Genomic DNA, 23,492 nt, shown 5'->3' on the forward strand with positions numbered 1-23,492 from the left:
CTTGCTTTATAAGAAACTAGTTCCTGAAAAATTTGGGAATTAATCAAATTACATCATTTGAAAGCATCTGCACTACTTGTGATCAGAATGGGGAATATTGAATATGGTTTGCATCATAAACTGGAAAATACCTATATGCTTATCCAGAGCGTGGATGATACTCACTATATACACAGACCTTCTGATGTTGTGGTATTAACTCTGAGACTGACTAGCTAGCCTTCATTCAACTTCTTAAATCAGTTTTGGGGTTAATATTAGAAACCTTAAGAAGTTGGGTACGTGGTCAGTAGCTAGTGGGTATGAAATTGATCATTTTAAATATTTCTAGCAACTATTAGAGAATTGCTTCATTTTCACTGTCTGTTAAACTGTACAAATAGTTACCAAAGGAGAAGATTTTATGCACAAAGTAGAAGCTTATTTACTTAAACATTTTATATGTTAAAGGGATATGTAGATAACTACCTACTGGAATTGGTTATAATATAAGCAATAGGGCTGTGCAAAGCTTCGGTCGCTGATTCTATTCGGCGGCTGAATCTCCGAATTGAATTGGGAGACCCATTAATCTCTCCAAATTGAATCGGAAGCCTCTGATCCGATTCGGAAATATGCGACAATTCGGACACAGACACAGCTTTTTATGTTTTTTTTCTACATACCTCAAGGTACCAGGTGGCTCATGAATGCTGAGATGGTGGGACTGATGGTGGAGGGTCCCATGGGAGTATGTGGGGGGGGGCCCAGATCACTTGGCGGTGGACCTGGGAGCAGACCAGAAGTACTTCTGGTCCACTTCTGGGTTTGCTCCTGAGCACGCAGGGGGACACCCCCCACCCTTCTGCCCGGCACTTCTGTGGGATGCTTCATCCGTCCCAGCATCTTGGTGTTCGCGAGCCATGCCTGGTACCTCAAGGTACGTAGAAAAAACATATAAAACTATGTCTATGGCTGAACTGCTGATTCTCCAAATTGGAATCGAATCTTCAGATTTGGATTTGGCTGAATCGAATCAGGACAGTGATTCAGATCAGCAGATCTAATCACTGTCCCCTGAATCGGGCTGAATCTGAATTGAATACGGCCCAGTTCACACACCCTTGGTAAACAACAAACTGTGACTGCTGTTGTATTGTGCAGTTAAGGCGGTGATTCTTACCTCAGTGTCAGTGCTCCAAGACCCCATTAAGGGTGATGTGATGCTTGGCTCCCGTGTGGTAAGTAAGCCCCTTGCATCTCCCCATATCTGTCCTGGAGCTCCAGACAAGGGGCACGTGTGGCTGTGGTGTGGCTTTGATCTAGATGCATGAAGGAGGGGAAAGAGGGCAGTGTGACCCTGATTCATATGTGCAGGGGGAAGGGGTGACCCTGATAGTGACCTGAGCGGAACAGGATTCAGCCACGTGGAGCTCTTATGGCTTCCCTGCTGCCAAACTTTCCAACCCAGGGTGATCCCTGCAGGCTGGAGGTCATGGCCTCATGGATCTGAGGTTGAGGACGCCTGTGCTAGAGGATTAACTTCTTACTCAGCAAGAGAAGTTATAAATTGAAAAACACCGTGTGTCTTTGGAGATTGTTAAAGCAGCTAGTGTAGAAGCTAAGAGGCAAGTAGCTGTATTATTGCAGTCTTAAGCTTGTCCATCCCCTCAGCCAAGTAGATGGCTCAATTTAGTTGTTTCCTGGTAGAAACACTGGTGATTATAACTCTGACTGTGGAGGGACAGTGCTTGTCTTGGCACTGGACAAGTGAGCCATGGAGCAGTGATTTTCTTTGTGAAAATGGATAATTTCACATAGTATGGCAAGGGTTTGGAGATTACTTTTTCTGCTGTTTTTCAGGGCTACTTGGGTGTGAAACCTGAAGACCTTTTAAACTCCTTGAGTGTAATATAGAACAGATGAACTTGTGGGAGAGCACTGAGTCTAAATACAGTAGTAGAAGTCAGTAATGAACCAATTCTTGGCTTCATTATTCTGGTAAGCTTCTAGATAAGTGACATTTTGTAATGGCCAAGTTGTATCAACGGGGATAATGGTTTGGAGAGTTTTGGAAAATCTTTTAGAAAAGGCCAGCAATTAAAAAGGCTGAATACTACACAATAAAAATGCACTGCTTCATTCTAATGGCAATAGCTTATTTATTCCATACTTGAGGAAATCCAGGTGTGCCATTTCAGCAGTGTACTTGGTAGATGCAGGATGGTGATAGACTCTACATTTTGGGAATGAAATCAAAGATGTCTGTTAGGATATTTTGACTAGTAGTGAGCATTTATGAGCTACATGTTAAAATAAATTTGGAAAAAACAGTGAAATGCTTCTTAAACAAGTTAGTCGTTAAAGGGACATGAAACATTTTGGCATGGTAGGTAAGCAAAATATTGCATCTGAGGATATTGGTATATTAGACATCTTTAATTTTTGTTGATGATGAACGTTCTTCTGCGACCACTAACGACCAGTTTGCTACCTTGTAAGAAAGTAGAGCTTGTTAGTTTTGCCTACTCTGTGTAGTAGGTTTAATGAGTGTGTACACTGGACCTGAAGAAACCAGTTAAATGCCATGCTGTTTGTATAATTGTGGCTTCTAACAAACTTGGTTTTTCTATAGATGGGGTCTGGCACACCACCTATACGAAGGTTAGTGTGAGAATACAGTGGGTGCTGTTATATCAATTTCTCAACTGCATTGGCTAGCTTGGCATGAGCAACTTTAACAAGATTTTTTTTTTAACGTGGAAACAATACTTTAATTAATGGGGACAAAGAGAGCTTAGCATGCCAAATGTAAGTGTAATTCTAGATAGCAGGCTTAGGTGAGTATATGGAATGAGCTGAAATTGCAGACATATTCGGACTTCCAAGAATACTTGATGCACAAGGCTGGAGTCTGGTGAAGAGTTATGTTTGTGTTAATGGAATTGGCACAAACTGATTGCAGACTTGTACCAGTAGCTTTAAGATCAGATTTAACTCTAGTAACTGCTAAATAACACAGTTGAAAGCTTGGGAGGAGTTAACGTTGAGCATGTTTTATGTGTGAGCAGTGCACATTAGTTCTTAAATTTAGCAAAGGACTCTGACTTAAAGTTGAACTTCATGCTGCAGGCAGATGGCTGTGAAAGTCTGAGAGAAAGATCATTAGGTTTGTGGAACCTGCCTCAACTTCTTTCACAAATACAGGCTCCTAGACTGCTCAATTTATGCTTCTTTATCTAAGTAGCAAAATACAAACCTAAATTATTGTACTTCTAGCCTAGTGGTGCCCAACCTTCTGGCTCTGCAGGCCAGGTGAGTGGCATGGGATTGGTCTGTGGGTGTGACCTCACGAACCTGGATATAATGAGGTCTTGTATACTTAAGAATCAGAACTTGAAAGGCCATAGATTTTACCCAGTGAAGAATATTGCCACCATATGTATTGTGAAAGAATAAATAAGGATATCCTCTGGCTTCATTGTGTTGTCACTGTTAACACTTTTGTTTTAAAGCTTAAGGCTGAATGTTGTGAAAAGGAAACAGCTGGAGTGCATGTGGGCATGCTGTACAATGCTGCCAGTTTTATAAGATCATTACATAAGGAAGATGAGGTCTAATTGTTAAAAATAGGTTAGTACAGTATTTCTTTAGGCTGGTGAGAATTTTTGAGCTGTACACCCCAAAAAAACCACCAAAATCCTGTGACTTGCATTATCCTGTTCAGATTTTGTCTACTGACTAACATCTCTCCAGATTTTGTCTGTGCCAGGGGCAGGCAAAATGCATCTTGTGGGTCACATCCGGCCCACCAGGCACTTTCATCCAGCCTGTGGCACTCTCCAACTAATTGTACCCCACCCAGTCCTTTCGCTGATGAGGGTAGGAGCGAGGCGTCCATGTATACACCCCCTGCTGACATCTCCTACTGCACCTTCCTCCCACCTTTGTGGGCAGAAGGGCCTAGTCCAGCCAGCAGCAGCTTCTGGGCAGGGCTGCTGCAGCTGCCAGTGGACCTGCTTGGCTTTCCTGGCATCCTGCTCACTCTGGGCACCAGGTAGGGAAGGAGCAGGGCCAGAGCTGCAGCTGGGTGGGAGTGTGAGGCTGAGGCAGGTGGCAGTATAGAGCCCGTGCCCAGGGAGGTGGCAGCACAGAGTTCAGGTGGGCAGAGTGTAGGTGTGAGAGGGGGTGTGGGGACCCTCCTGCACTCCACCCATTGTGTGTAGCCCTGGCAGGTGGCAGCAGCAGGCAGGGGCACTCAGGGCACTTGTGGCTGGTGCTGGTGCCCAGTGGCACATGACTGGCCAGTGCTGCACATCTCAGCAAGGCACAGCCCAGCTGGCCTGCCTCGATTGCCAGTGCTCCCTGCTGTACATGCGCAGCCCTGCACTCATGCTATTGGAGGGAAGCTCCACGCACTGGAGCCAGCTGCCTGCACTGTTCCCTGTTTCCCTGCAGAGTCAAGGGGCAAGGCTACCCATGCGGCCATACATCCTTAAGTAATATTAGGATTTTGGGTAACTCCTGACTAAATTGAACACAAGAAAAATGGATGGTACTGGGGCAGACTTAGTCTCTTGTTAACTCCAGGTTTTTTATATTGGTGGAATTGTTTGAATGCCAAAATGAAATACAGAGCAGTGATGATGACGGCTACAACATTTTCCAGTAAAGTTTATTTGGCAATGATTGCTGACAATGCCCAGCCCTCACAGGTCTTTCTAAAGACATCAGCAGGTGTCAAATGTTGGAAGAAGAGGAAATGTTCCCTTAAACACTTATGTCATCCATAAGTGGAGAGAGAGAAAATATGATTTGAAATAACAGACCTTGAAAGACTTGACTGCCATGTATATGTGTGCCTTTTTAATCTGAACTTGTCACTTTATCTTTCTAATACTGGATAATTTCAAGTTATATGTATTAAGATTAGTACAATGGGTGGAGGCAACCGTTTGTTTGTTTGTTTGTTTGTTTGTTTGTTTGTTTGTTTGCAAAGTCCTGCAGATAGAACTTGGCATTTAACTATAAAAGCTGTATGCTTGCATAACAAAGTTATCCATAGTTTACTGTGAGTCTTAGGACTTCAGTAGGAGCGAGATTCAACTGGGATATATTGCATCTATACGAGTGGCATACTGTGCTGTTGTTATTGTACGGTCATTTAATACTTGCATAATCAAGTACTAAATGACTGCACAGTAACCAGTGTTACTGTGCAGTAGCCTCCCTGCACGGGTTTTTTTCTCACGCTACTGTGCAGTGGCGTCACATAATGGTTAATGCCCTCCAACGCTACTGCAAAGTTGCACCGATCTACTGTGTAGTAGCTTGTTGCTACTGCACAGTAGCGTCTCATGTAGACACAGCCTCTTTCTGCTTGCAGTTCCAGCTTGGAATGGCAACTGCTCCTTCGTAAACTAAATAATAATGGTCCAACACGTTTGCTGATCCAGAATGTAAGGTATAATTAGGTAGTATAAGACTAATATGATCCTTCCACTGACTAATGATTGTATCCTTTTGATTTATCAAGTTAATGCAATAGCTTCACTTTGTAATAGCAATGTGTTACGTGTGACATCTGGCTAATCCTTGGTGTTTAACAACAGACATCTTCTGAGAAACTGTAAATTTAATTTTAGTTTGAGCCTTTTAGTGTAATGTGAACACATTTGACCAACTTAAATGGTATTTTGTCTTTCTCATTCATGGTCGTGACAAAACAGTCTTTGGTAGCTCTCAAACTGCCTTCAGTGAAGGTTAGAACTGAGACGTATATATTACTGTAGAAATAATGAGAATTTTGTGTTTAAGGTCAAGTAAATAGGTTAAAATCAGTTAATAAGTGAGGAAATGCACTAACTCCATATATGTGTGAGCTGGTAGTGTTTTCTCATGTCCTTGTCCCTGGTTTACCATTCTGTATCTTTAACTGAACAGCTGGGTTCCTAAGTTAGAGCTTTGTAACTTGGATTCAATATTTGATGGTTACTCGAGTTTATCGCTAAACTTTGCACAATGGATTGCATTTATTCTGAACTGGGATCAACTAGATCACATGTTCTGTTTTTTGGAGGTTTTCTTAAAGTACACATTGGGCACATCTACATGTGCCCTTATGCCCTATATACGGTTGTTTTTACCTGCTATGCCACCATAGTAGCATGCTATAATGAGGGAACGTGTTGCTACAGTGACATAGCTGTGGCATTACGGTTCATGACATCCAATGCTACGACGCTGTAGTGTGTTGCTATGGTGACGTAGCGTCATGTGCAGATGCACTCCTTATGTACTATATTCATGCATTTTCTCTGGTCACTACATGCAGGGTTAGAATTACAGGAAGCTCAGGGGGGCATTCCCCCCCCCCCCCCCCCCGGGTACAATTTGAAGATCATAACCTGGGGGTTCTCCAATTTTATTAGGGCATCTTGATGGGCAGCCCAATTTTTTTTTTTGCAGACCTCCCCAAGAGCTAAAGTGTAACATGAACCCTGATTACATGGGATTTACATGTAAGGCTCTAAATCTGACTGAAGCTAAGATTGTAGGTGGTAAAGGAAGTGTGTTTTGTTGCTTCTAAGAATCTGCCTAAATAAATTACTGCCAAAATTTATTAAACAAAAATTTCTTTTGTCTTTGACATTCTGTAAACTGCAGGAAAGAGAGTAGATTAAGTAAGCCACAGCTGTGCTCTGGGAGTAAGCCTTCTAAGTGGATGACACTACAGCCAATCATGCCTGAATTCATTTCTACCCCAGGTTATTTTAAACCCAGGTTTCTCATCCTTAAACACTTAGACTACTAAACTGAAGGGGAGCATTAATGCCCTTCCCTCTTCCTCCATATGCATACATGGTTGCCATTCAGACAGTGGCATGGGTTCTTGTGCGGCCAGCAGAAACTGCCTGTCAACCATTTCGGTTGTTTGATTAAATGCTACAAACCATCGAAATAATTCTGATCTAAATGGGGTTGTGCATACTGCTCATATATTTGAGGCTTTTAATAAGTGCTCAGTAAGATGGTTCAAGGGCTTGAAGACTTGGGTTCAGTCAACGTTTTTAGAAAGAATGAGTAATTTTTTTAAAATTTGGATTCAGGTATGAGACTACATGAGTGCAATTTGTTCATAAAGGTGTTTTAGGTTATAATCTTAAAAGTAAGTAAGTCTTATTTATTAAAAGGAAATTAGAGCCATGATAATTTTCTCCTGCTCCCTCATTAACATACCTAGTTTACTGTAATGGTGGATACCTGGCTGGCAGTATTGTCAGCTTGATGAATTGACTGACTTGACCTTGATTCCTCAGATAGTTGGTAGAAAATAAATAAATAAGATGAAATATTGAAGGTCCTTTTGAATTGGGAGTGAATTTGAATAATGAAACAATTATTTGCTCCTTAAAGGTAAACGCTACCATTGGGGCCTATCCTAGTCCGTGGATGGGTAGAATGGACACAGTAAAACTATCTAGACTGACTATATGAAATCATGAAAGTAAATCACTCAATATGAGCTGCATATTCATGGAGGAAGATAGATCTGATTTAAAAAAAAACACTGCTTGCTAGCTTCAGGTAAATATAGGGTGCAGACAGATGTAAGTGTAGTAATATCAAAGGATGGGATGCAACCCATTATGTTGCAATTGTTATGTGCATAATTCTCAAGTGTTACAAAGTAGCAAATGTAGCAGAACTGCTCCAGTTGCAACCCTGCCTCATTCAGGGTCAAAGTTGAGGGTGATTTAGCTAAACTTGTATTGATCCTGCAGATGTAAGGTAGTAACGGTTGATGCATGTTCCTGACAAGCAGGTTTTCCCCTCCCACTCTCCCCCAAGACACACACTTTTAAAGTGTTTAAAAATGTCTGTATCCATATTCTACCAGATATCACCTATGGAAAGTTGTTTTGACATGGGTAAATTAAACTGGCAGGAGTACATCCTTTGTTTTTACAAATATCAAAATACATGGATGAGGTGCACTTACTCCATGTGGTCTACAGAGAGATATTGGGGTGCTTCTTAACACTGAAAGATTTAACAAATCTCCTAGGAAAAAAATCTCAAGATGAGAATTATTAATGAATATATTTGTCAATGAAAATACTTTAGGCCAGCGGTTCACAAAAGCTGACAGATTGTGCACTACTAATTTGAAATGATACTACCTTGAGGTATCACCAGCAATTTTTTGTCTGATAAGGTAATTATAATAAATCTGTCAATGTGTACCGCTGACAGATTGTCTGCATACCACTGGAGGTACACGTAACACGAATTGGCAACAGCTGCTTTAGGCAATTTAAGTTTTTAACCAATCCTTAATTATGCCATTGATATAGAGAGGTTGACCTAAGTATAGTGACAAATCTCTCTAGTGTAGATGCAGTTACTCTGGCAAGATTGCTTTTCTGAATATAACTTAAAACAGTCCCCCAAACAAACTACACCAGCAAAATGACTTCTACTTGTGTAACAGTCCATTTTAAAGGGACTTCTTGGTATAACTGTGGTTCATGTTAAGAAAGAAAAATGCCTGAAGAGCATAGGAGTACAATGGAACTTCTATACAGACCAGACCTTGAGCTGATTGAGACCATAATAAATTCCGTAGTCATGTTTTTTTGTAATATTTCCATCTTCCACAGATTTTTTTTGTTTTGAACTAAGTTCCAATTTCAAAGCGGCCGAGGGCTGTACACCATGCAAGCCACACCAGTGGGGGCCCCATGCTCTGGGGGCCACACATTGAACAGCCCTAATCTAAATTTAAGAGGCATAGGTTAAAATAGCAGTTCCAAGTGCACCCATTTATTAAGACATACTGAGAAAATTTATAGGGCTTTAGTCATCATGTAAACTCTCTTTACTTGGCAAAAAGTCATTGAAAATAATCTGGCAGAATTAACTAAAAGTGTGTGGCTCTCCTCCCACCCCCCCCCCCCCCCCATGTGCTTAAATTGAGAAATAGCTTCTTCATCTATAGTAAAACCAACAAACTGCGCTATTTGTGTTTTTATTTGCGATTTTGAACAAATAGATGTCCAGCTTGGGTACGTACATGCTATTACACTAAAGGGGTTAATTTTTACTCAGAAAAAATGTTTCCTTATTTAAATAATGTTGGGATTTTCTGAGTCTTGAAGCACCATGTTTTCATAATGAACTCACAAGAGCAGTTTGAGGCTCCATAGCTACTTCATGGTTTAAGGTCTGAAAAAAATTTGATCTAAGCTTTATATTGTGACCTCATTTGGCAATCAAAAAATTGCCTGGCAATCAGGTAGTTATCCTAACCTATTTTAAATGCTGTCTTTGTGACAGGCTACTCCGTTTCAAGTTTGTACTGTGACAATAGCAAGACTGCTGTTTAAAGATGAGTAAGGTAAAGTAGTGGTCCTTAGTAAGGTGCAGGTAGCTGAGCAGAGAGACAGCCTCTGAGTAACAATGTAGCTAGCATTGACAAGACTTAAAATGTCAAGGGCCACCTGTTTCTGTATGGTTGTTAATTTTTATTTAAATAGTATTTTTAATATGGGACTCAATGAGAGAGTGTTTGTTGTGGGTTCTACTAGATCACGTGTAGTTTGGAATTCCTTTAACACCAACACGGATGTTACGATAGATGCAAAATAAGAATTAATCCAAAACTGATAACTTAGTAAGAATTTGCTCACAAGTTAGCATTGTCTGCCCTTATCAGCTGAGCAAGGTGGATGTTAAGGCTGTTAAATGTACAGCATATTTATTATGCTCCGTGTTAAGGGGGATTCTTTTCAACTAGCCGAACAAACTGATCAATAACTGTTACACTTAATTGTTCTGTTTAATAAAACTAGGATTTTTCCTAAGCAGTAAAAATGACAGCAATGGCCCTAAATAGTTGAAAGATCACACAGTACCTATTCAAGTAGTCTTACTTGAGAAGAGTTCCAAGCTGTGAAGGAAAATTAAAATGAGCACGTTGGAAAAGGGATTTGACAAGCATCATCCAGGGAAACAAAACCCCGAAACCTCTGATAAAACTCAAGTTGTTTATATCACATCAGCACTTCTGGTTTACTAAATGTGGCTTCTTAAACTTTGTACTAGATTGTTAATGATATTGCATTACTGCAGTAATGCAAGATAACTGTGGTTCACAGACCAGGAATGAATGCATATAAAAATAAGTACTTGTCTGTGTGTGTGTTTAAATATGGGTACTTGACGATTTTTTTTACGCTCTTATTTGAATTGTGGTCATCTTTACCTGTTGCTTCTGAGACATTCAATAAACTTGTCAGACTTGCTCATTGAGAATGAAGGATGAATTCAGCGTGTGCAGGCAGATCTACCTGAGGCCTGTTCTGCCCCAAGTCTATTTTAGAAATGTGCACCATCTTAATATTATTCTCATAAATCTTACCCTGGCATTCTCCCCCTGCAATGACCAAAGTCTACTGTTTGTGGAAGGCTGTCTTGAAAAGATGAGAACATTTATCTTACAAAAGCTTAAGTATTCAAAACAACTACCTGAGTGTATATTTGTCTAGACTGATAAGTGTGTCAAATAGTCTTTGTCCATACCTATGAAGTAGTCTCTACTCAGGTTATAATTAACTTAGTATTATTGTCTAGCCCTGTTTGAGTAGTAGGCAAACTTCAGGCCTTAATAGTGCTACTGGGTGGTATTCAGAAGTTGTAGGTATTCATTGAGCAGATCCTAATCTGATACAGGCTTTTCAGGGGCCTCTGAGGAAGTCCATGAAGTAAACCAGGCCTGCACCAGCTAGGGTCTCAGTAGCATGACCTATGGGCCCACTTGGGCCACTGCTACGCTGTATGCTGCCCCCCCTCCCCCCCAAGCACCTCCTACCCTGTTCCACTGCATTTATAGATGGCAGTTCCCTCTTTCCCCTCCACACTTCTCAGTTTCCTGGCTTTGGGCTCCCCCGTTGTACCACACCATGGCCTTCACAGTCAGTCACTACTTGCTGTACTGCCACATGGGGCAGAAGCAACAAGTGAAAGCCAAAGAAGGGAGGGGAAGCCTAGAGACATTGTATGTTGCAGTACCTAGAGCAATAGGGGGAGATGGCAGCTTGATGAGAGCCCAGGTTTTGCAGATAAACTGCTCATGGGCTACTTGAGTTGCCAGTTGAACAGCCCTGATGTAAAACTTTCTCTGAAGTTACAGCTGTTTAGAACCATAATTCAGTTATTGACATAAGTTTGTTTTGGGTTTTTTGATGCTTGCTCTCTTGGTCAGCTGCTTTGTATTATAAGAAGAGGTTCTATAAATGTGTTGGCCAGAAAAGAAACACACAAGAAGCTGGGTCCATTGCTAATAGTTGCCCATGGCTGTGTAACAGAAGATGCAAAGAAAGTGGATCTATTCAACAGCTACTCTGCTTCTACCTTCACAAAAAATTAAGTTGCAGCCATGCACCCAATAAAGACTAGTTGGATAAAGAGGGGACAGGTTTGAGGTATTGGATTAACAAAAGAGACTGTCAGAGAGCTTTTGTTGGGTCTGAATGAATTAAAGTCAGCAGGATGTGATGAACTCCATCCCAGTTTACTGAAGGAGCTGAAAGATCCCTGAGTCCTTGGCAATGATCTTCATGAAGTGGGAGATGGGCCAGGTACCAGAAGACAGGATAACTGCCCCTCCTTAAAGGCAAAAAGGAGGACCCAGGAAACTATAGACCAGTTAGCCTCACCTCAGTACCCAAAACATTACTGGGGCATATCCTAAGGAAAGCTATTTGCAAGCAACTGGAGGAGTAAAGGCTGATCACAAGCAGCCAGCATGGATTTAGGAAGAACAAATTGTCTGACTTGATCTCCCCTTTTGACTGCTTGGATGGTTGAAGGAAATTCTGTGGATATAGTATATCTGGACTTCAGCAAGGCTTTTCATAAGAAGCTGTATGACTTCTTTTCATAAACACATTGGAGAAATGTAGTCTGGACAAAAATTTCTATAAGGTGGATAGACAAGTGTCTCAGTAGCCACAAGCAAAGGATAATTACAAATGCCTCTGTTTGAATGGTAGGAGGTTTCAAGTGAAGTCCTGCGGGAATCTTTCCGGGGCTAAATGCTGTTCAATATGCTTATTAATTATTTGAATGCTGGCATAGAAAGCTACCTGAGCAGTTTTTCAGGTGACACAAAACTGGGAAGGAGTGCGAATATGTTGAAGGATGGGAGCACAATTCAGAAGGATCTCAATAGATTGGAAAGCTGGGCTGAAGCAAACAGGATGAAGCTCAGCGCAGACGAATGCAAGGTGGTACACTTTGGGAGGAATAATCGAAAATACGCATACAAAATGGAGTCTTGGTAGATCACGGACTCAATATGAGTCTGCAGTGTGATATCACACAAAATGCACATGTGGTTTTGGGATGCATCAGCAGAAGCATTAGATGCAAGACATGGGAGGTGATAGTGCCTCTCCACTTGGTACTCATTAGGCCTGACCTGGAATATTGTGTGCAGTTTTGGGCCCCATGTTTTAACAAGCATGTGGAGGAGTTGAAGAGGGTCCAGAGGCAGGTGGCAAAGACAGTAAAGGGCTTGGAAGGCAGATTATATGAGGAGAGGTGGAAGGAGTTAGGCATGTCCAAGTTATGGAAAAGGCGCTCGAGGGGACATGATACTTCAAATACTTGGAATGCTGCCATAAAGAAGTGGGGAAAGCTCTTATTTTCTCTTGCTGCAGAGAGCAGGATGTGGACCATGACTTGAAGTTGCAGCAAATTAGGTTTTAATTGTGTCAGGAAGAACTACTTCACTGTTAGAACAGTGGGGTAGTGGATTAGACTGCCTAGGGAAGTTGAGGACTCTCCATCTGTGGAGATGTTCAAAAAGGTTGAACAGCCGCTGAACAGGGATGATCTCAGTGTAGCTGTGTCTGTGTTCTACTATGGGTATTTCCCATGCTTCTGGACTTCATTTATTGTTGCGTAGGGCTGGGAGGGACTTCCCACTGCTCCTCTCCCATCCCTTGCTGCTATGTGTTAGGGCTTTCTTAAAGCCTTCCTTGGAGGCATTGTGTTTTGGCTGCAGCCAAGGCTGGGGATTCCGACTGAGGTGTGCTAGTGCTCCTGCTGGGACTTAAACCTAGAGGTTCCTGGCTAGAGGGTCTTGCCCATTCACTCAGGGTCAGACTGATCACAGTATTTGTATTCAGGAAGGAATTTTACTCCATCAGGTTTGTATGGATTTTCAGGGTTTTGTCCTTCCTCTGTAGTGTGGATTGCCCTCTTCCTGGGTGCTCCTGAGCTTATATTAACGACCTTTACAAAAGTAGGACATTAGCTTTACCTGTGGCAGGTTAGGCTGTTGTCTTGTTGTGTTACAAGGTTAACTGTGTAGTTTTACTGAGAGGTTAGACAAGGATTTTGTATAGGATGGTTTGGATAGGGATAATCCTATTTCAGGCAGAGAGTGATTAGATGACCTATAGAAGTCTTTTTCCAGTCTCTGATTCTACCTGGGAAGACAAAAATCAGTTATGAAGTGTATTGGTAGCTGAATCCAGTACCCACCTCTTTGCTAATTCAGTTCTGGTATTATCTTGATAGAGACGACATACTATCTCTTTATGAACAATATGAATAACATTCATATTGTTCATAAAGGCATGTTGTTTTGCGGTCAGGTTACCTATTATGAATTTAGACTGATCATCCAATCATGTTAACCTTAACTAATCTAGGAAAGGACATGATAACATTGTGTCTGGTTTTGTCTTGAGAATTGTGAAATCTTTAAATAAAATACTCCATATAAAGTAGAGTTGAATCACTGCCAGGAGAACTTTTGACTCCAAGTTTGCTTTCTGTGTGAGCATGGGTTTAATGAACAGTCCTTTACAATCATGGCTTGGTCTCTTTTTGCTTATTGCTTACGTTGTAGCCAACATCCGTCTGCATAACTGACAAATGCCTAGGAACTCTTTAGCTCCATCTGCTCTACAATGTAGTGTAGCTGTATACATTCTTTTAATAGCTTTGCACTGACTAGCGCCTGTGAAGTTCAAGGCTGCTATTAGTATTATCATGCTTTGAGTAACAGGGTTTAATGACATGGGGAAAACCCTGACAGAGGTTTTTCCTATAATTAAGAAACATTGTAAACATCAAAGAAAGCTAAATATTGTCAGCATACTTGGGATAAGTGCATAGCCTTGTTCTTACTCCCAGGACTCTGGGATTAAACTGACTACACTCTTCTTAATGTGCTGCACTTACTGGATGAATTGTCCCAGAGGAAGATTTTGTTTGTTCCTATTGGTGGCAGGCAAACTGGGATATAGGTACTAAGTACATTTTTTGCAGGCTTTTATCAAGACTCTCTGATAGCCTTGGATGTTCATTTTATTAAGGGCTGACAGCAGAGCCTTGCACTCAAGTAAGCTTGCTGTTGATAAGAAATGTGATTTTTTTTTTTTTGATTTTTTTTTTTTTTATTAACACTAGTTGCAATGGGACAAATTCCTCCTTAAATTTTTGGGATCTTCTTATTTAGTAAGGAATAACCTGGAACCTATAAGAGGCAATGTGCTTCCATAGGTAACACAGCTATATGTAGTTCTGTGCTGCTGCTGTTAGTATGCAGAGAAAACAAGCAAGCATTTCAAAATCACTTTAAAATAAAACGTCTTTTTCAATAGACAGGTAATAGAAAATATGGGTTGTAACTACTTATAGTTATTTGTTACTGATGAAGATCACTTAAAATGCTGTGTAGTATTTAGACCAAAATAATCATATGGAAACGGAAGACTGTAAATCCTAAGGATTAGAGTGGTTTAATTTAAAGATGCAATTACTTATGGATACTGGTAAACTGTTATGAGGTTACGTAGGTGCAGTTAAACCAGCATAAAAGTTCCTAAGGCTGGCTGGTTATTCATGTTGTGGAGCAAAATGCAAGTGAGCATAACGTATACTAATAACGGTCACTGCTAAGAGATCTGCTACAATGCAAAAGTTTTGAGTCTCCCATATGCTCCAGAGATTGGGCACTGGCCACATGTTCAGTTAGGTGCGATAGGAACCAGCCACAAAGTTGTCCATTTCGTGTAATAACTTTGTGCCTTATTCCTTGTTTTATTACACCATTAATTAGATGAACATGTGGCCAGATCACTATTTAAGACGCGGTTAATCATGTCTTAAATGTAGTGTCTGTCAGGAGCCTGATGTTCGCTGGTATGGTACGACTGTATAGCATTACTGTGGATAAAGTACTCTTGTTATAAATATAGACTGTGATTTTTGTTAATTCAGTAGATCTCTAATTAGGCAGCAAAATTTTCATTTACAGATGAGAGTTAAATGTGGTATCATTTAGAGGCACAAATACGCTTACTTGGCTTAGATTATTTAAAGAATGTTTTGCTTTAGGTTTCCAAGCTGCTTGGTTATCAAAGAATGCATCCTCTTGTGTGATGCAAGTGTTGAATGGATAAAGTAAAACTATCAAAATCTCCGCACATGTTTTTCCTATAATGACAAAACTGTTGGATGGGAATTTAACATCCAGAAATCATATTGTAATCCCTGCAGAGTTGTACTCGTTGATACAGAAATGTACTCCTTCTAACAACCTGAATAGCAGTTCCTTAAAAGTTTTGTTGTGGTCTGTTTTGGTACAGTGTGTTTCTTTACAAACTGTTAGTTCATTAGTCACTTCCAGGGGGAATTCTGTTGCAAATCACAGGTATTTGATTAAGTTTTGATATGAAGCATGCGGGATTTTGTTTGCGAAAATCACTCAAAAGTAGTTTGCATGATGAAATAGTGAAATTAAACAGCTCTAAAGTTTTAATTTTATTTACTTTAAGTGTTACTATCTCACTCAACCTCCAGCCTGAGGATGAACGGAGGCTATAACATGTATATCCCAAATGCCCAGCACTTTTGAAGAAAGGTAATGGTGATTCAAAACTGTTGCTCCTACACCTTTTAAAAACCTCAGATACAAGAAGTCCTCAGAACATATCTATCGTATGTATCCATGAATAGTATCTGGTTCTTTGAGTAACAAATTCTTTTTAATAAGCTAAAAAGAAAACACTTTAAAATAGCTATTAAAAGGTTACGAGCAGAAACTTCTAGATATGCAATCAAAATAGTTTTGGAGGAGCCATTTTAACTGGTTCAATTTCTTGAAACAGCCTGTTTCAACTTCTTGACTGTTTTAGAAAAATCTTCCTAAACTAGAATCTAATAGTTTATATAGGTAACCTTGGCAAAGGGACTTGGTGAGTGGTAGTAGCAGGAATTTAGTTCACTTTTGAGTTTAATAGCTCCATTGCAGCTGCACAGTTGCCAGTTCCTTCAATACCTTGTTTTCATACAAGTAGTGACAGCTGTTTTTTTGTGCAAAATTTGTCTTGGCTACTGCTCAATTACTATTGTTCTCCTGTTGTACTTTTATGCTCACTTAGTTTGAAAGAAGCTTGCTTCCCTACATTTATAGTGCATATGGAGGGGAAATAAGATTGGCAATACCACGTGCAGTACTCCAGTTAAGAAAAAATAATTTCTTGTTGATCGCTGTTTTTACTGTATGCTTGTTCAAAGGTTTTTGGGTCTAGGATCCAGAACAAAGATAATCAGCTAGAAGCACAGCTGACTGGTAATGAAATAGCAGATTATTTGCAAAGCACGCTCCATTCAGTTAATGAAGTTGTAGGCTGTTCCATGAATAATAAAGAACTGTGATTTAAGGTCCGATTTGTATGTTTACCAGTATGAAGAAAACTCTGAAACTTGTTGGTTGTGTCACGAAATACGTTTTCATCTCCTTTGGTTCTTGATCTGTCTTAATGGTTTTTCCTTACTCTTAAGTTGCTTTTTTTTTTTTTTTTTTTTGCTAACTTATGGTGGATATTTTAATATGAAAAAGGCTTGTATGGATATGAGCTTTTCTTGTGGGTTAGCAGACTGAGGTCAACCTTAGTATTAGACATGAAGAAACAACCTACTCCTTTCTCACTAGAAATTTTCTTAAGAAAAGCTGAAATGATTCTTTGTTCCTAGCGAGCACAATGATTGTGCAGAGAGAGAGAGAGAAAGAGATGTATCTATTTTTTTCTTAACTAGGAAAATAACGTTAAAACATGTGAAATTACCTAGTGCAGGCAAGGCTAGTAGTACTTTCCTTTATATACATCAGGGCTGTTCAACTGGTGTCCTGTGTGCTGCATGCAGCCTACCAGTGGTGAAATTGTGGCTCCCATTGTGCTGCTGCTTCCCCACTCGTTGCTTCAGTTACAAGAGCAGCTGAGGTCTCTGTGCTTGGTCTAGTTCCGCTTTTCCTTTCCCTGCCTGCCAGTTCAGTGGGGCAGTTCAGTTAGGGAAGTCTGGGGCCCAGGTGCCTGAGATGCATGATGCAATGGGGAAGTCTGGAGCTGGGGAGCTTCCTGTGTGGCAGGGTACCTAGGTGTGCAGGGAAGCTAGGAGTGGGGCTATGGCTCCCTAATGTAGTAGTAATAGTAATAATAAATCCCTTGTAGTAAAGAACAACTTAAATGTTGGCATAGCTAATGAAATTTGAAGTTGAATGGGAGCTGTTTATAATGAAAAATGGGGGCTGTATCGGCTGGAGAAATGTGGTTGATTATCAGGATAGGAGGAACAACAGTAGCACAGCTTTCTGTTCCTAGCGTGGGTGCTGGGAAAGTGCCTTACCACTTGGCCCGTGTTGGACTGGAGGTGCGTTGTTCTGGCCCTTGGCTTGCAGAAGGTTGCTGGCTCTTGTAAATTAAATCCAATGTTGGAGATCAGTTTCTTGATTTGCCACTAAAAGCTTTAATGGCATCTTTTAGTCTTGCCTTTGAAAAAAAATTATATTTACGGTAGTCTTCTTAAACAGACAGTACATATGACAAAAAGCAAGGTCGTTATATTCTTAAGGCTAACAGATATGCTGGCCACACAGAACCCTGCTGATTATGTCCCTCTATTTTTATTTTGTTTAATTTTGTCCTCATTAGCCTAATGAAAACTAGGTTGGTGAAGCAAGTTGATTTTTGTTTCTTTTTTGCATGGGTTTAACTATAGTGGGCTAGACAGATTTGGTACTGAAAAATACGTTACAGCAGTGGGGGCCCACTTTAGTGGCACTTAGCTCTGAGCACAGGCCAATTTCCACTTCTCCCTGCTGCTGAGCACCCTCCCTTCCCCCCCCCCCCCCCCCCCCCCCCCATCTCCATGGGCTGGATGAAATGACTCCACAGGCCATAGGTTGCCAACGTCTGCCTAATAGTAATATCTACAGCAAGGACTTAGGGGGCTCTGGAAGGAAACTAGGTTTTTAAAAAATTCTACTTATTGTCCCTTATTGACTTACTGTCCCTTGCACCAGAGCTCTCAAAATGGATTGTTTGGGGCAGGCTGCCTTTTTAAATGAACAGTAATGCATGAGCCACCATGTGAGCAGGCACATTTTATGCTCTGTCTCAAGTTCAGGGGTCAGCCTTTGTGGAACAGTGGGATATTAAGGTTTCTGTATAGAAAAAGTCTTAGAGTTATGGATCTGAGACATTAACAAGAATAAATAAATTAAATAACCTGACTAGTGTCTTACATAAAGTACCCATGTAGCTTGGAGTGCTGAGGATCCATGTGTATGCTGTTAGGCCAAATAGGCTAGTTGTCAAACTCTTTGACTCCTGTCTCACTAGTGTAAAAGACCTTAATTAGCAGTAGGACACTAGCTGGTTGAATGTTACTGAATGCAGAAAGAAGGCCAGAATAAAGTATATACTACCACTTGTCTATACTAGTGGTACCCACCTTTTTGCCTGGTGGGCCAGATGGGCAGTGCCTGATCCCTCCATGTGTCGGATCCAGTCAGTGGTCCCAGTCCAGTGACCAGGGTGGGCACCATCTGGCCAGGTGTGGGGGGGAGGGGGGTCAGGCTGGTTTCAATGCAGCCCTGCAGGGGCTTGACCTGGTCCTATGGGGTGAGGTGGAGGGTCTGTGACAGCCCCAGCCTGGCCTGGGGGAGAGGGGGTGCAGCATAGTCTGGCCTGGCTTGGCTTCAGAAGTGGAAGGGAGGGGGAGTGGACCAATCCCACAAGGGAATGGGGCTTTGGATTCCTAAATATCTGGGTTTATCTGTGAATCACTTATAATAGTACTAATATTCTTCAGCACCCTTAAAAAGATGGCACTCTAGGTTGAGAATCTCTGATCTAAGATAAGCGTCTTAATTCTCCGATTACCTCAGTAGTGTAGACATGTGAATTAATCAATTTGAATGGAGAGGCAGGGCTTACCTTTGTTAGCATTCAGCTTGATTTAATAGTGTGGAATTGCATGTTACAGTGTAACCAACCAGCTGTTTTCTTGTAGCTTCAGAAATGTGTGCGTGTGTGGGGGGGTTGGTTGACTGAGCTAGAAATGACCTGGGTTGGAAAACCTGAAAGTAAACATCAATTTGAAATGCAGCTAATAAGGCAGTTCAGTATAGTCATTTTTAAAAATACTATTGGATATATTTGGAGTATAGTTAGAAGCTAGTTTAAAGGAAATGCAAACAAACAGGAAGTATTGACTGACCTTGGCAGAAACTTGAAGTGCTCTGTTAGTTGACCCAGCTGTGATCAGATTGTTTAAACAATGAATATAGGCATCCAAGTACTAGTGCTTATGCTGGCCTCGTGCCACATGCACGATAAGGAAGAGTATCCTTGTGGCTGAAGTAGCTAATGAAAGAAAGGTTTGTTTTTATTTGTTTGCCTTTTTTAATAACAGATGACAGGAAACTAGTGATCTATAGATCACAAAATGCCATTATCAATTATGTCTTGGTTGCCTTCAAAAAAGGGCACTTTTGTGGTAAGTGGGATGCTTGAATAAAGGTTACTTAACTTCCTTCATAAATAGAAGCTAGAATCTTGCTGTCCAATTTGAGATTTTGTTTTAGGTTATAAAATGAACTGCCACATTGAAATAAATAAATAAAGCTAGCCTAGATAATTTTGAGGTTGAATAGAAGCGAAGTCTCAAATTTAACAAGGTTGGAGGAAAAAGTGAGCCTCTCATTGTGAACTTGTAAAGGACAACCCAAGTTCTTGGTGGGCAGTTCACACAAGCCATTTAATGGAGTTACTAAAACTATTGCATTAAAATTATTAGTAATAGTTAGTTGACTTAGTGATGGGACCCTAACTTGGAATCTATGGGTGCATCCACATATGCAGGCACGTGCACTTGAAGCAGCTCAGATAGGAGCGGCACAGATTTTGAGCCGGGGATTTTTGCCTCCGTGCATGTGCCCAGACATGCACTTTGGAGTGGGGCAAGTTTTACCACTTGAGACAAAATAACCCTGCCCAGCTCCTCCTGGATCTGCAGCCAGAGGGTGCTAGAGCCTGGGGCCAGCACCTGTGCTGGCTTCAGCAGTATAAAAACCTTCCCTGATGAGTAGCTCAGGGCTACTTGCTCTCAGGAGCTTCTGAGGCCCAGCCACTTGGTATCTGGGAACACTACCCCTTGTGCCAGCTGGACTACTGAAGTAGCTCTGACCTGGTACTCCACTGCAGCAGTCTAGCAGTGGGGTTTGCTGCCTGGCTGTGACCTGCTGCCACATGTGACAGCATCTGCCCCCTTGGAACTGAAGCCCTGTGGCTGCATGCCTGCCAGACCCAGATGGGGTGCCCCTGCTCTGCCATCTGGGCAGCTGTCGCCCAGAAGATGTGCTCCTTACGGTGGGCAACTTTGAACTGTCCAAGTGTGTCCTCTTGGCTCCAAATGGCCAACAGGTCAGCCACCTTGTCTGCCGTCCAGCTGGGTCCCCAGTGCTGGCCCTGGACAGGCTCCTCTGCCCGGGTCTTGCCACTTGCCTCACCAGCAGATCCTGGTGTTCCCTGTTTAAAAATTGCAAATTCTCTGATAAGAAACCCAAATTCTCTCATTAAAATACCCAAAATAGTGTTCTTTCGTTATTAAAATGAAATGCCACTATATAGAGAGATCAGTTTGGCAATGTTTTATTGATATATTTAAAAGTTCAAAGCAGTTTGGAAGCCTACCAGTGCCTCTATCATCATAATAAAATAAGTTCTAAATAGCTATACACTTTGGCATTTACTTTTGGTGTTTTTGACATTAAAAAATCAGAGCTGCCTCAACCCCCCTTGCTCACCAGGATGTGCAGCTCTGAGCGGCACTAATATGCCAGTGCCCTGACCCTGCCCTTGCCCCCCTCACTCACAACCCACAGCCTGCCCCAGTCCCCTCACTCCTGACCCGCAGGGCCAGGTATGTGGGTGAGGGGTTTGTGGGGAAGGCTTGAAGGTGTGGGGTTTGTAGGTGGATTATGTAGGGGAGGGGGCTGCTCAGGAGGGGTGGGTCCCTTGCTCCCCCGCACAGTTCATGGACTATGCAGCCCCCACAGGGCCCGAACCCCCTGCATGGCCCACAGCTCACCCACAGCAGCTGTGGCCATTGGGGCACTTGGGGCCTCCTGGTACAGCCCCCACTATGCAGTGAGGAGCAGCATGGCTCAGCCCTGGCCTCCTGGCACCCAGCACTGCCTGTGCCATATTGTGTGGGCCCAGGCCAGCTTGGCGTGCTACCGTGCGCCTTTGGGCAGCTCCAGACTGCTCGGGCTGTCACCCAGGGCCCCGCACCACTCACAGGGACCACGTCATGTCGGGCTGGGTCCTGTGCAAGCAGGACCTGGCCTAGTGTGACAGGTGGTCCCCCTGAGTGGCCCAGAGCTGCCTGAAGATGCACTGCATTGAGCTGGGCCTGCATGATTTGCCACAAGCAGTGCTGGGTGCCTGCGCCGTGGGGGTCTTTGCCAGGAGGGCCCCGATGGGCTACTGCTGTGGCTGAGTGGGGCTGTAGGCTGTGTGGTGGGCAGGCAGGGGATCCACGCCCCCCCCCCTCGCTTCAGTCCCCGGCACCTCCAGTCCCTTACTTGCCTCCAATGGAGCCAGGGTCCATGCAGTCTACATAGGTCCAGGCTGCCCTGCATATGGAGGCAGCATGCTTCAGCATCGGGGCACAGGGCAGCCATAGAGATGCTCTGGCCAGCTACCAGAGCATCTCTTTGGAGGACCTGAGCTTCCAGTTGCCTTAGGGCACGATCCTGGACTGTGCCCTGCCACGCTTTTTTTCTGTGTAGTTTTTTTTAATTTTTTTTGATACTTGAATATCCAGGTATCAAATTTTGAACCTCCACTGCAAATATGCAGCACGGGTAACATTTTTTTGTTTTCAGCGTGCCTCTTGCCACATCTCATACTGCTTTGAAATGGGGTAAAAGGCATGTTCAGGCTTGTCTGGACACTCCCCATAGTTGCAAAACTGGGCAACATAATATTAGTAACCAGTGGTGCACTTAGTGGGCATTCACAGGGCAGGTTGGTCTGTTTCTGGTAATGATGCTTATTTTCATCTGTCAAATTTAGTTTCAGATGAGTAAGAACATTTAACTCCCTGTTTTTTTTTCATCTAACCCCTTGAAGCAGTTGCCAAAGTAATGTCTTGCACAAATGCATGGCAGGGCAAGTGATTTGCACTGAAGGCAATAATTTAGAGTGCCTGTTGTTTCATCATAGCAATCATACCATCAGTCTAAACTGGGGTTGGCAGCTTAAGGCCTGTGGTTTGGATCTGGCCCATGAGGAGAGTGGATGTAGCCTGCAGTAGCTCAGGGAATGGGCAGGATGTTGCAGCCATAGCTGCAGAGGCATCCCCAAACATTCAGTATATTTTCTCTGCTGCAGCAGGGGAGGTGTTCCCAGGGTCCTAGTGAGCAAGTGTTTTTTTTTCTTCCCTATGCCTTGATTTAGTATCCCCTGTTGATGTGGGGAGGCGTGTGGTGGTGCAGCCTGCAGTGGAGGCTGGGTTACAAGCAGTGGCCCATGATGCCAAAAGGTTGCCAACCCCTGATTTTAAAATTCTGTAATAAACTTTACTGGGAGAAAATCAGAGGTCCCTCTAAGAACATGGAGGTGGTGGTGGTGGGGGGGGGTCTTTGGTTTTTTATTTGTTTTTTTTTTTTTAAAGCAACTGCCACAGGGAATGCTCTGCCTGAGTAGCATGCTGATAAACTATTATGCAGATTAACATAACGGGTGAGTTCTGGGGAGGATACAGGAGGTAGTGCCCCTGAACTGTATTCCATGACTTGCAGAATTTGCATATCTCTTGAAGGATTAAGGGTTAAACAAATTTACCAATGCAGAATAGATATATCCAAGGCACAAATTTGACTACTTAGTATTTAGTGCTTAATCATTCACATAAAGTGAAAGCAGGAACACTGGGTGAATACATGCTCTATCATATCATGATCAAAAACATGCCTGGGAATCAATCTATTAAGAAAACCTTTTTAAGCAGCATTTAAACCAGCAAGTTACTTTAGCTTCACTACTGTGGCTATAAGATGCTATAAGACTTTGCCATCTTCCTGAATGCTAGTTTTTTATTTAGCAAACAGTTCTTCAGAAAAATAACAGATTTTTTTTCTC

The 23,492-nt window shown here is 42.2% G+C and overlaps 1 protein-coding gene and 1 long non-coding RNA gene across 3 annotated transcripts in view; one reads left to right on the forward strand and one right to left on the reverse strand.

Annotated features, from left to right (window-relative positions):
* The window catches only part of LOC102376991 (arf-GAP with GTPase, ANK repeat and PH domain-containing protein 1-like), a 224,827-nt gene that overhangs the window by 27,004 nt on the left and 174,331 nt on the right, over nt 1-23,492 (forward strand). The window lies entirely within an intron of this gene.
* LOC112548247 lies at nt 2,126-20,824 on the reverse strand. Of its 2 annotated transcripts, XR_003092070.1 has the most exons (5): nt 20,714-20,824; nt 19,564-19,709; nt 19,281-19,423; nt 17,689-17,831; nt 2,126-2,215 (listed from the first exon to the last, which is right to left on the reverse strand). It is a non-coding gene; the product is annotated as an uncharacterized LOC112548247 (long non-coding RNA). The 2 variants fall into 2 exon arrangements; XR_003092071.1 differs by lacking the exon at nt 19,281-19,423.

This window comes from Alligator sinensis, unplaced genomic scaffold, assembly GCF_000455745.1.
Source record: "Alligator sinensis unplaced genomic scaffold, ASM45574v1 scaffold205_1, whole genome shotgun sequence".
In the NCBI taxonomy this organism is placed as follows: domain Eukaryota; kingdom Metazoa; phylum Chordata; order Crocodylia; family Alligatoridae; genus Alligator; species Alligator sinensis.